General features: G+C 42.2%; 1 pseudogene; it reads left to right on the forward strand.

The window, feature by feature from the left end:
• Positions 1 to 422: 422 nt before the first annotated feature.
• On the forward strand, positions 423 to 11,613 carry LOC115511233 (annotated as a pseudogene).
• The last annotated feature ends 460 nt before the right edge of the window (positions 11,614 to 12,073 follow it).

A 12,073-nucleotide genomic window follows, 5' to 3' on the forward strand; every position in this document is an offset into this window, starting at 1 on the left:
CCTCCCCACACAAAACATTCACAAGATCCCTCCTGCACCTGTTCTCTTAGGTCCTGAATTCCTTTGGCACATAGGCTATTTCTTCCTAGAACAGAGACTCAGCCTGGGTTCCCCCAGAAAGCAGAGCCTGAGCCAGAGGACTTGTAAACTAGCATTCAATTACAGGGTAAGGGTCCAAGGGAACAGGAGTGAGGAATAAGCCAAGGGAAGGAAGCACAGAACAACTAAGCTGCCAATATGCATCATTCACCCGGCCCCCACCAAGTGTGACTGATTGCTTGATTTGCAACACTGCATCCCTGTGAAGTTGTATAAGTACCATTTCAGTATCATCCCACGTGGGGACAGATAAAGAATGTATCCACTGGCTCCCAGGCCCATTTGTTAAAAGTTCACTACTTGTGTGTTGCGGAGAAGTGAGCATGGGTGCCCACTGCAGTGTTCAAGCAGAAAGCCCTGGAGGGGAGCAAGTTGCTTTCAGGTGGTACCTGGGTAAAGTCACTCAGGGCCCCACACAGCTAGAGCAAGAGACAGGTGAGACTGAGAAAATATGAGCAGGTGCATAAGAGGGGTGTAATGCGATGGGTTTTCTAAGCTTTGAAAAAAAAACAAATAGGCAACTTAACACCTAATGGTTCCAAGTGTAGCACCTGTAACTTCTGGGTAATAATAAAACCAGAGCTAAAAGTCAATGGCACACGAAGAGAGAGAAACTCAAGTGTTCATAACCATGCAGAAAAGAACCAGTCTTCTTTTGGGTACACCAGCAAAATTTAAAATATAAATTTCTCAGTTGCATGTGAAATAGCCCTTTTTATGTGCCTATCCCGTGCCCCACGGTAAGTGTTTATCAACACTATATATCAAGAGATATATTTGCCTTATATCCATAAAGGACATTTGACACTTCCTTTATTCACTTTGACGCGGCATCGAGTTCTTAAATAAAACACACTGCACAGTTTGGAGGGTGCTGTAGTTTTCTGTTGCATTTGTGGGACGGCACCTAAAGGCAAACATGGTGAAACAGAGGAAGAAATGTCACATGGCAGTCTCACAATGCACTCATCCCTGCCTCAAGCCACCTCTCTAAATGAGTAATTGTGGAGACCAGCTCACAGGCCAAATCTTGCCACACCTATTTTGTAAATAAAATGCTGCTAGAGCAGAGCCACACTCTATGACTCGAGTATTTTCTGTGGCTGTTTCCTCACCACAACGGCAGAGTTGAGTGGTTGTGACAGAGACCATATGGCCCACAGAGGCTAAAACATTTACCACCTGCCAAAATGAACAAATCAGGAGACTATAGATGCTGGAGAGATTGTGGAGAAACAGGAACACTCTTGCACTGTTAGTGGGAATGCAAATTGGTGCAGCCACTCTGGAAAACAGTGTGGAGGTTCCTCAGAAAAGTAAAAATAGACCTACCCTATGACCCAGCAATAGCACTGCTAGGAATTTACCCAAGGGATACAGGAGTACTGATGCATAGGGGCACTTGTACCCCAATGTTTATAGCAGCACTCTCAACAATAGCCAAATTATGGAAAGAGCCTAAATGTCCATGAACTGATGAATGGATAAAGAAATTGTGGTTTATATACACAATGGAGTACTACGTGGCAATGAAAAAGAATGAAATATGGCCCTTTGTAGCAACTTCAATGGAACTGGAGAGTGTGATGCTAAGTGAAATAAGCCATACAGAGAAAGACAGATACCATATGTTTCACTCTTATGTGGATCCTGAGAAACTTAACAGAAACCCATGGGGGAGGGGAAGGAAAACAAAAAAAAGAGGTTAGAGTGGGAGAGAGCCAAAGCATACGAGACTCTTAAAAACTGAAAACAAACTGAGGGTTGATGGGGGATGGGAGGGAGGGGAGGGTGGGTGATGGGTATTGAGGAGGGCACCTGTTGGGATGAGCACTGGGTGTTGTATGGAAACCAATTTGACACTAGACTTCATTTAAAAAAATAAAATAAAATAAAATAAAATAAAATAAAATAAAATAAAATAATTTACCACCTGGCCTTCACAGGAAGGCCCACTTAGCAGATCTCCCACTTAGCAGTAAGCTAAGGCTGGTATGATCCCTCAGCCAAGAACAAGAAAATCCCATGTCTTAATCACCATCTTCGGTCACCAGAGATTCACGCAAAGAAAACAAACACAAAGGAGACATGGTGCCTCCCTTCCTTTTACTAAGAACATAATCCTCTGATTCTTTCATCCAAACTCATGTTTAAAAACTGCTCCACATGGGGCGCCTGGGTGGCGCAGTCGGTTAAGCGTCCGACTTCAGCTCAGGTCACGATCTCGCGGTCGTGAGTTCGAGCCCCGCGTCGGGCTCTGGGCTGATGGCTCAGAGCCTGAAGCCTGCTTCCGATTCTGTGTCTCCCTCTCTCTCTGCCCCTCCCCCATTCATGCTCTGTCTCTCTCTGTCTCAAAAATAAATAAACGTTAAAAAAAAAAATTAAAAAAAAAAAACAAAAAACTGCTCCACATGTCCAGCCCTGACTAAACTCAGGCTGTCCCCAGGCAATTCCAGGAATTGTGATGATGAAAAGTAGGTGCTGAGGAGGAAAAAGGATTCTCTTTTTAACAGGCTGGGTAAATAACTGTTCTCATGCTGCATCTGACAAAAAGCTCAAGAACCCGTATGTTTATGTCCCTCTGTGAAGGTGAGCCCAACTCTTACTTCCTCCCTGGGTGTAATGTAGGTGCTCTGAGATAAACCAGTTTCTTCAAGGCATCTCATTAGCACTTCTCAATCAATAATGTTCTTCTACATTCTTAAGTGACTCCAACTCAACTTCTACAAGAAGAAAAGCAAGTTAGCCCAAAACATGCTTTTTGGCAAAGAACAAAATATAAGGAGATGTAATTCTGCCAGAGGCAAAATCCCAGAATTTTAATTGGTTGACTCATTGACAGGTGTAATAACCACATAACTTACTAAACTATTAAGGAAATACAGAAGAATTCTGCCATTTTTACGTATTCAGCTGCATCATAAGCCAAATTGCATCCCCACAAACATAATAATAGATAGAAAAATCCTGCTCACTGGGGCATAGTGATGGCATTCTTACTGGTTTCTCTGCTTTTTATTTTCTTCCTTTCCAATTCCCCATACATTTCCACTGTGTTATGCTTCTAAAAGTTACATTGGAGTATTGGAATTCCCCTGCTTTAAAAGTTTGCAACAGCTCCCTCCTTGTTACCTCTGGAGACAGTCCAAGCTCCTTAGCAAATGAGGCTCTCCACAGTAAGATGCAAACCTGAGCCACCAGCCCCATCTCTATCGTTTCAAACGTGGCCTTTGCACTGGGTGGACATCACAGTGTTCTTTTCTTGGTCCACACACATGGTAAATACATGCTCCTGGACAGGTCACCAGTCCACACAGCTAGTGCTCTACCCATAAAGCATGGAGGGAAGTCTGATGCTGTAAATGGACTGTTCAAAGACATTATGTGTCTCATCTCTCAGTCAGTGCTCCAAAAGCCCCAGAAATCTAGACTCAAGAAGCAACCCCAGTATTGCCCTCAAGCTACTGCTAGGTCACACACAGTCCTTCAAGTGACCTCCCTGCTGTGACTGACAGGACCCTCATTCACTTGCTCTATACCCACCTATTTCCACTGAGAACATAGTCTGATGGATCTTGGTCTTAGTCTATCTCCATCTCTCTCTGGCTAGATAGGTAAATAGGTAGATACATACATACATACAATCATAAATACATACATACAGATATCTCATCCAGGAGGCAGCTCAGAGTTCCAAAGGATCTGCAGGGTATTCAACAAGATTCATTTATTCATTCAACAAATATTTTGAAGCACTTACTATGTGTCAGACCCTGTACTGATGAGTGTACGAGTATTCACTACTGCATATACACTATGGATATGCACAGTGAATGAATTCATGCCTTCAGGAAGTTCACAGTCCTCTGATTAGTACCCCCTGCCATTTTCAACATCTGTGCTGTTTTCCCAGTTTTCCTATGTGCCCTGAGAGTCACAGGACAAACCCCCAAATAGCCAATGTCTAAAGATCTCCAAGCCATCTTGTGGTACGTGGACTGGTCAAAAATGAGGAGGGTTCATTGGACTGTAGGCCCCATGAGGCCAGTTCCATCCAGCATTAAGCACAGAGCCACAGGGCAATTAGGCTCAAGTCCAAAATAATACTGTCCAAATTTTTTGACACAAATGTTATCTTGCCACTGATATCTCAGGAGAAATTGCAGCAAGGATCATGCACCTGCTACTCTCAGTGGCTCCTCATTTGAGAGGTTCATAAATTGGGGCACATGACCAGGATTCATAAGCAGAAAAGACTATCAACTCTCCCTACATGCACTGGTCATCTAACTTACCCTATGGGTAATTGCAATGGCCCTCAATCTTAGATACCCACCTGGAATTTTTCCTTTACCAATTAAATACAAACTAAACTCTGGTACTAACCCTGCTTTTAAAATGCTAGTTATGGGGCACCTGGGTGGCTCAGTCAGTTAAGTATCCAACTCTTGATTTCAGTTCAGGTCATCGAAACCCACATCGGGCTCTGGGCTGATGGTGTGGAGCCTGCTTAGGACTCTCTCTCTCTCTCTCTCTCTCTCTCTCTCTCTCTCTCTCTTTCTCTCTCTGCCTCTCTCACATGCTCTCAAAAATAAACTCTTTTAAAAAATGCTAGTTGGATCATGCATTCTTCCTACCCAGAGCCTTCAAAGGCTCCCCGATGCCTTCTGCCCAAATGCCTCACTCCAGTGTTTAAGGCCTCCATAACCTGGCCCCTAACTGCCTGGTACAGACCCCCTGTGCTCATCCCATTACTTAACAATCCATGTCCATTCCCATGGTGAGCCTTTTAAGATACCCTTTCCTTTTCTTGCCATTCACCAAAATTCCCTAATTCACTTAAAATGTATCCCAAGTGCCAGTGTCAAAGGGCCTTCCCTACACATTCCAACCAATATAAAGTGATTTTTCCTCCCAAGAGCACAGTTTTGCTATTGGTGCCACTCATTTAAGACTACCATCCTATTGGTCAGCTTTTCATGTTTATTTGTCTTATCTCCTAACACCATTGAAAGATTCTTTTGAATGCAGAAACCATGTATTATCATTTTCATACTTACTATCTACAATGATACCCTGTTGGCATGCTTAAGAAAAAGGGAAGACCTATATTTCTCATAGAAAGAATGTCTAAAAATCCAGACTGTTCCTAATGGAGATGATGGGGTCTGAGTTCACATAGAGCTTCCTTGGGCAACTCTGCTGTCTACTTTTTCTAGAACTCCTGACTCAGAACATAGTCAGAGGACAAAATCCAAGTGCCAACTTCCTCCTAATGGTCCACATGGCAAAGAGCCTGAGTTTTGGGATGCACCCCTTAATTCTAGATTTCTACCACTCAGTGAAGTCAGATCTCTTGCTCATATTCATGTAAGAAAGGAGATGTAGGTTAAAGTAAGCATATTGAATTATGTGTGTATACAAGTACACTTCCCTCTGCATAAAGCGACACACACCCCCAACACACACACTCCTTTACTGGAATCTCCACCATACTTGAATCTTAGCATAGAAGACTACTTCATAGGATCTTTTCCTTTAATGAAAAAAAAATTAACCTTTGAACATCAACTAAATATTTCCCAAAGCCTAGAACCTGATTATGCCTAAACTCCATGAATTATTCATGCTGCTTCAAGTGAGAAAGATCAGATTTAATTATGTTCTGAGGGGGCATCTTCCCTAGCATTAAGTGGAGAATGTCCTCATTTGTCTACTGAGCTGTTTTAAGAACAGGTTATCATGGGCTTTCTACAGAACTGTATATGCTAAGAAACAAAAGAAGGTTCACTGGATCAGCATAAGGGAAATAAATATGAAACCAGAGAGTCTTTTCCATACCCCACGTGGAGCCTGTTTCTATTAAATTCAGGCAAGAATGACACCAATACCAACACATGCAAACCCTAATAAATTAGCTGCACCCAATTATTAAGAAGGCAGCCTTAGGTCATAAAAACGATTTTGTGAAATTGATCTTAAATGAAAAATGTGTAATTACACTTAAAGCAGTTACAGGCTGCTAGTCAATGAAAAATTTATATTTCCCGTGGAGTTGTACTACTTTCTGTGCATATAAAATTAGTTGGATTGGGAGAATTTATATTACAATCGGAAGTGGTTCAAGAGACAGAAACATTTTTCAATGTACTTTTCTAAATGATCCCACAATCTGGCCAGCTATGCGCCCAATGTGCACGTTACAATTTTATTGCCTTTGGCCAAAAGCTACTGTAAGACCAAGTATTCGGAATTCTAAGCAAGAAATTCACAATATTTTTTAAAGCCATGAATCCATTTTTTCTATATTCCTTTTGTTATTCTTTCCTTAAGATCTGAAAGACTTAGTTTTTAGTAAGAGCAAAAATAACCTAGGGTAAAAGAATGCTATGGATGAAAAGTCATGGGATCCATGATGATTCATCCCTTACTTCACCATCTACATCCATCCATCATGAACTTCTATGGGTTCGATCTCCAAATTTATCTCAAAACCATACATCCCTCTCCATCTCCACTGTTGACATCCTGGCCCAAGCCACCGTGGCACCAACCTCTTGACTGGCCTTTTTCCTTCTGCTCCTCCAATTCACTCTTTCCATGATAGGCTGAGGGATCCCTTTGAAAATGTAATCAGAGCATACCACAGGTCTGCCTCAGAGGCTTTCAAAGGCTTCCCAGTGCCCATTAAATAAAACCCAAACCCTTCTTATGATCTATTAGGTCTTGTTTGATCTGGCATCTGGCCCCCTCCTTAACATTGCCTCTTTTTTAAAAAATTTTTTTAATGTTTATTTGTTATTGAGAGACAGAGAGACACAGAGTGTGAGCAGGGGAGGAGTAGAGAGAGGGGGAGACACAGAATCTGAAGCAGGCTCCAGGCTCTGAGCTGTCAGCACAGAACCCAACATGGGGCTTTAACTGACCAACTACGAGATCATAACCTGAGCCAAAGTTGGTCACCTAACCAACTGAGCCACCAAGGTGCCCCTTAACATTGCCTCTTTTAATTCTTGCCCTCCCTCACAGTGGACCATCACACTGGTTTCCTTTCCTTTCCTGAAGCTCTTCTACCTCCTGGGCCTTGTGCTTACCTTGATGCCTTTCTTCTGGAATCCTCCCTGTTTGACTTATGATAGCTCAGTCTCTCACTTATTTCCTGTAGAGTCATCATTTTATTAACTTATTTAGTTATTGTGGTCTGTTTTAGCCTTCAGTGAATGCAAAACTATTGAGTGAACAAAATAACATATTTAAGAAACAGTAAATTCATGAAGAAATACTTGCATACATAAGCAAATAGCTTAAGGGAAGTTCAGATTTAAGCTTACAATTGCCTGCTAAAATAGAACTAGACCCTTTCAGGGCTATAGTTTCTACTTTTTAATTGCACTAAAAATTACACTGTGTTAGCAATTTTTCATTTATCTGCTTAAAGATACTACTAAAGAAGAGGTTCATGCTACTAATCAACATATGCGATTTTTTGGCCTTTTTTTTATATTGAGCATTTCAAAATTTAAGTTTACACATTAATTTCACCAAAGATAGCCACTTAAAAGGCTAATCTGTCTTGTCTTTTGGTCACCCTTTGGTAATTTTGTATGACTTGCCACAAACAGTCCCACTAGATAAATATTAAACTTTATTTCCAATACTAGAGGATGGAATCAAGTAGTCTACCCACAACACCTGCCAACAAATCATACACAGGTTTTCTGTCCTTAGACATTGAGGAGATGCATATGGCACAGTTGGTTAAGCATCCGACTCTTGATCTTGGCTCAGGTCATGATCTCACAGTTTATGAGTTCGAGCCCTACATTGGGCTCTGTGCTGATGCATTGGAGCCTGCTTGAGATTCTGTCTCTCCTTCTCTCCGCCCCTCCCCCGCTTGTGCATTTTCTCTCTCTCTCTCTCTCTCTCTTCTCTCTCTCTCTCTCTCTCTTTCCCTCCCTCCCTCAAAATGAATAAATAAATTTAAAAAATATATTTTAAAGAAACTGAGGAGATGCAAAGAAATATAAAATAAAGTTGCACCCATAATGGATCTTCCAACCTATCCTTGAGAAAAAACAAAGATGGAAGGAGGATGGATGGATGAAAGAAAGAGTAAGGACTTGAGGTGAAGTCATCCTGAAGGGGGTGAGGGCAGGGCAGCCCTGAGATGCCTTTATAGGATGGAAAGACTGCAGATAGGAAAGGACAGCAGGAAACATTACAAAAAGGGGAAAAAGGGTGACCACAGGTTCCAAACACATGTACAGAGCAGTGAGTAACTTGGTCTGACTGGAGCAGAGTCAAAACTGGGGAGAAATAATAAGTCTAGAGAAGCTCAAGAGTATTTGGGGTCAACAAGTCAGACTGAGCTGGCAGCAGCTTATGGTGTATTGGCCTATGATACTGAAGAACTAGGGAAGATTTTGACAAAAGAACAAATTCATGGGAGATAAATGCTTCTGTGGTGAGAAACTGGCATTTGAGGACCTGTATTTACATGGTAGAGGAATATCACTTATTAAATCAGTACTCAGAATATATACCTTTCTAATCTTCAAAGCAACTGAGCATACTATTGTGCATTCTCTACAAAATCTCTAATTTGAAGAAATAAGGATTGAAAAACCTGGCATGAAGCTTTGTGCAGAATGAAATTGAAAATGTGGCCTGCAGAAAACAGTAAAATCGTACTGCGAAGGAATGACCATATATGATTGAGTGCTAGAATAAAGAACCATACATATGTGCTTCATCAATTATCTAACACTTCATGTCCCAGCATGACTTGTGATCACGAAGTCTTTCCCCAAAACCCCTGTGAAGCAAGAGTTCTGGATTTCAAATAAGAATAGGGAATTAGTTGACATGTTCAAGTCTACAAAAACAGTATAAACAAATAATGAGAACAAGAATTTCCTCAATTCTTGCAACTTGCTTCAAACTCTGGACCATTTTGCAAACGTTTGCTCAGATCAGTGGTAGTTGTTATGTGTGCAGCCGCACAGACAAGATGCTGATCATGTAACCATTAGAACAACTTAGACAAAATAAAGGCTGGGAACATTCACAAGGATGGGAACCATAAACCACCTGTTGGATGTAGGCCCTGGGGAAGATTTGTATCTGTTCCATAGCTTGTAACCATGCTATTTAGTATTTTGTAACCAAAATAAATGTGTCCTTGCTAAATTCTTTGTAATATATCCCCTTAATATATCAAGACTTCACAACTTTAACAGTATCTCCTGTGGAATGTAACCATTAATCTCAAACATACTAATTGGTTGTCATGGGAAACTGTATTCAACCTGGTATCTATAAATGCCGTAGGAAATTCCTTCAGTCCTTTGTTAGCAGGAAGAGGCTCAAGTCTCCATGTCCCACTTGTTTTCCTTTGGGCCTGATTGGATTAAATAAATCAGTGGCTCTAATGCATCATCTTAAAAAAAATGCCATATGAAAAACTTTATTTTTGTCAGTACACACACACACACACACACACACACACACACACACACTTTCCAGACATCAGAACAGAGGGTCACAGAACAGAGAATGTGTCTTAATCAGCTCACGCTGCTATAACAAAATACTACAGACTGGGTAGATGAAACAACATTTATTTCTCACAGTTCTAGATACTAGTAAGTCCAAGATCAAGGTACCAGCAGAGTCAGCTCCTGTTGAGGGCTCTCTTCTTGGCCTTCTTGCTATTTTCACATAGCAGAGACAGGGGGCTCTGGTCTCTTCCTTTCCTTATAAGAGCACAAATCCCATCTTCCCCCCCCCCCCATCTCACAATATTATCTAAACCTAATTATCTCCTAAGGGTCCAACGTCCAGATGATGTCATACTGGAGATTAGGATACCAACATATGAATTTTGGGGGACACAAACATAAAGGCCAGCAGCAGGCTAACCTCAGATAAATCGCTTGCACTCTTCCAGGTCAGTCTCAAGATTGTCCAGCAGATAATTGTGCCATGGTTACCAGTCCCAGGGGAGGACTCTAAAGCTTCTGCTCACTGTATCGTAGTAACACAGTCACCAAGAAGAACACAAGGCAGTCAAGCATGGGATGGAAGAGTGCTTTATTTACATAGGGAAGAGATACCACAAGATCAGCTACAATAGTGGGCATCAGTTCCCCATGGCCAGCAGGTCTCTCCCAGAGGCCAGCATAACACAATCTGCCTTTGTACACACTCTTGTGCACAGTGGGAAGACCCTGTCTCCTCCCCACAGAGGATAGATACTGTAAACAGAAAGAGTTGGAGGGTCTCCAGCTTTGGGACACAAGAGAAGTCATTTTAGGCCCCAGCTATTTTTCCTGATGTATGACCTATGTCTCCGGCTCTACTTGCCCAAACACACTTCTTGTAGAACTTCCTAGGAGATGTCAGAGTTACAGAGAAACACAAATGCCTCAGTAGTTAATGAGTTAAGGGAAGAAAGGGAATGCAAAAGATAACTGTCTCTACCAGGCCAGGAAACAGCCTAACCATATCAGGGACAAGAAATCAGTGGGACAAACTCTCAGTGCTGTTTCCAAAGTAAGCAAGGCCCTGCATTCTTCACCTGAGATAAGAGGCCCAAGACCCCAACCAGTTTATACCCATTCTTGAAGCATGCCCATAGCTCCTTCCCCTCACCTAAGAGTTACTTCTATCAAAAGTCTCTGCTCAAGGAAGAGCACAAACCTCATTAACATAACATCCAGTACACGTATAAGTATGTTTCCTAAATACACATGCATAACCTTATACCCATCTCTACATGCAATGACAAAGTTCCCCTTTCTGAATACTCATCCTAACCCTAACTAAAAGAAACCCACTGACCTCTACTTGGGGAGTCACGGCTTTAGAAGTTATTCCCCATGATCTCCTACTTGCTGTAAATGAAGCTTTCTTTGTGTGATGCCTCTACCTGGTATAATCTTTATCTATAAGTCACCAAGCAGCGAACTCAGGTTAGTTCAGTTACAATATGACAGTGAAGTTGGCCATGTGGTATATGATCCACACTCTTCAAGCAGAGACTAAAGAACATTTATTAAGCACGACAAAGAGAGAAAGATTCCCACACAAGGTAACAAGGCCGGCATAGGTTGTTTGGGATCCTTACCTCTTAGTATATGTAGCACGGCTTTGGTAGCAACAGTAGCTCCCACTGGGTCTGAGTGTCACTGGCCCCTCCTCCAGGAGACAATTGCAGTTGGCCACCCCCTGCTCTCCGGTAACCGTGTGCCGCCAGAAGGCCGTGATCAAAATCGCCAATAAGTCAAAGGACATGCAACAGGACTCGGTGGAGTGTGCCACTCAGGTGTTGGAGAAATAGAACATGGAGGAGGACAATGCAGCCCAAATTAAGAGGGAGCTTGACAAGAAGTACAACCGCATGGGGCACTACATCCTGGGGAGGAACTTGGGTAGTACTGTGACACGTGAAACCAAATACTTCATCTGTTCTACCTGGGCCAAGCATCCATTCTTCTGTGCAAATCCAGTTAAAAGCAGGGCACCTGGGTGGCTCAGTCAGTTAAGTGTCTGACTCTTGATTTTGGCTCAGGTCATGATCTCGCATGATTGTGAGTTCGAGCCCCACAACAGGCTCCGTGTTGACATTGTGGAGCCAGCTTCGATTTCTCTCTCTCTCTCTCTCTCTGCCTCTCTCTCTCTGCCCCTCCCCTGCTCTCTCTCTCTTTCTCTCTCTCTCTCTCTCTCTCTCTCTCTCTCTCTCAAAATAAATAAGTAAACTTTACCAAAAAATCTAGTTAAAAGCATGGACTGTGTCACACACCCAGTGACCCATCCAAAAACAAGGACTACAGGCTGAATTCCAGATACCAGAGACTGAAATCTTCAGCCTTGCCTTAGGGATCACCTTGATCACCTTGATCAGCCTTGCCTTAGGGATCACCATGTTTTTTTCTCCTCAAAATCCATTCCTTTCAAATAAATAAATAAATAA

This window comes from Lynx canadensis, chromosome A3 (genome assembly GCF_007474595.2).
Source record: "Lynx canadensis isolate LIC74 chromosome A3, mLynCan4.pri.v2, whole genome shotgun sequence".
Taxonomy (NCBI): domain Eukaryota; kingdom Metazoa; phylum Chordata; class Mammalia; order Carnivora; family Felidae; genus Lynx; species Lynx canadensis.